This window comes from Pipistrellus kuhlii, unplaced genomic scaffold (assembly GCF_014108245.1).
Source record: "Pipistrellus kuhlii isolate mPipKuh1 unplaced genomic scaffold, mPipKuh1.p scaffold_m20_p_76, whole genome shotgun sequence".
Classification (NCBI taxonomy): domain Eukaryota; kingdom Metazoa; phylum Chordata; class Mammalia; order Chiroptera; family Vespertilionidae; genus Pipistrellus; species Pipistrellus kuhlii.
The window spans coordinates 523354-525288 of NW_023425580.1; the positions used below are offsets into that span (position 1 = coordinate 523354).

General features: G+C 47.6%; 1 pseudogene; it reads right to left on the reverse strand.

The window, feature by feature from the left end:
- Positions 1-410: 410 nt before the first annotated feature.
- LOC118710544 lies at positions 411-1641 on the reverse strand (annotated as a pseudogene).
- Between the last annotated feature and the right edge of the window lie 294 nt (positions 1642-1935).

Here is a 1935-nt window from a genome sequence, read left to right on the forward strand (position 1 = left end):
TGTCATTCAGTGTAACTTTATTTACTGTTTATCACACATGATTTGAGGTCTTTAATTTCTAACCACCAAAGACTCAAAGGACTATTTTCTCCATGAAGTTTAACATTAATATCAATAAAATCATGTATTTGTGTGTTTTTATTGTAAACATCTGAATTATTCACATTGTCATAGATCCTGAACTCATAAGCATGGACCATGCACAGGCTGGCAGCAAGCCAGGAAGCCACTCTGCAAGCAAACAGATACTCTGCATAAGGAGAAAAGTCATAGCAAAAAATTTAATATCCATCCTGAGTGACCTTAGAATGTTACATATATTGACTTCTTAATTCATATAGTATTGGGAATTCAGCTGCTTGGTTGGTGACAGGGCTGACCTGATTTCAGGAGGATTATTCCTGAAATAATTAAAGAAAAGGGAGCCTCAATCTTTTTTTGGTCGCTTGCTCCTCCCCAGCACCTTCATCTTTCTTCTCATCCTCAGCTTCTTAGGCATCTTCTCCTTCACCTTCACCTTCACCTTCTTCTCTCCTTTGCATCCTCAAATCGTTCCTTGGTACCTTCTTCCTCTCCTTCCTCTTCCTCACCTACTTCCTTCTCCTTCTACTCCTCTTCAGCTTCTCCTTCAGAGGGGTGATCATCCTTAGCTTCCTCGGCTTTTGCAGACTCAATGGTCATATCCACCTCGATCTGCTCCTCCTGGACGTTGGTGTATTAAAAAGGGAAGGAGTGAGCAGACATCAAGTAGGAGCTATTCTGTAAAGCACCTTAGGAAGATCGACCAAAGACCTGGGGACTCTGGGAGTAGCCACTCACTATGCTTCCCACGCTGGTGAAACTGAGCTGGGTCTCCTCACCTTCCAAGTGTTTTCTGTAAGCTGCAGTGTCAATGTCCAAAGCCAATTTGAGGAGGTCCTGGTATTTTAAATATCATGCCATTTCTCTCTCTGTAGTTCTCAACTCATTTTCTATTGGATAATTTGTTGATTGTGTCCTGCATAGCACTGACATCAGAGTTCTACTTATCCTCCAGCTCTCACAGCTGCTTTCCCAGAGCTTAGTTCATGCCCAGGCATGCTTTGATCTTCAGGGTTTTGGCCTTGAGCGGGTGGCGACTTTCAGACACCTTATCCTTGGCGGCGTGCATCCCAAAGGTGTTCTTAGTAGTGCTCTAGGTCAGCATGGTGAACCAGCTGTTGTACCACTCTTCTGCATTCTGCATGTTCTTAGAAACTAGCTTCTAGTACTGGGCACAGATGTCCCTGAGCATGGCAGAGAGGTCAGACTTGGAGAACCTGTCCATCTCCACGGAGATCTGAGCATACTGGATCTGCTCCTGCAGCTCAGCAATCTCCTCTTCATGCATGTTCTTCAGAAAGGTGATTTAGTTAAACAGATTTTGTTATCATGCTCAGTGTCAGCGAGAGCCACCTCATCTGCACCTTTGAGTGCCTCCATCAGCCAGTCTTCTGTGTCATCATGGTTCAGCACTTCTTCCTGGTAGTATGCCTTCAGGTTGCTCCCAGTCCCTTCCAAGCACTGGTGCCTCCTAACTGCCCACTGCCTTCTTCTCACCAGGGACCTGTGCAGTGGGCCAGGGCACAGGCATTCCATTTTCATTAAAATGTTCAACCCCATCCTGCTCCACCAGTGTCCACATGTGACCTTGGGGCAGACAGTGATCCCAGAGACCCTGGCCACCCCAGCCTACCCAGGGTCCCATTGGCTGTCTGGATATGGTGGGCAGCATTATACGATGCCCCCCACCTTGCCGGGTTACCTATGGAGGCCTTGACCCAGCAGGCGACATCAGGTGCTGCCTGCCTGGCTTGCCTGTTCCCAGATGGCGGCTTGGACACCATGGGCAGAATCAGGTGTTGGCAGCCCAGTCTGCCTAGTGCCTGATGGAGGCCTGGGCACTGTGGGTGGAGT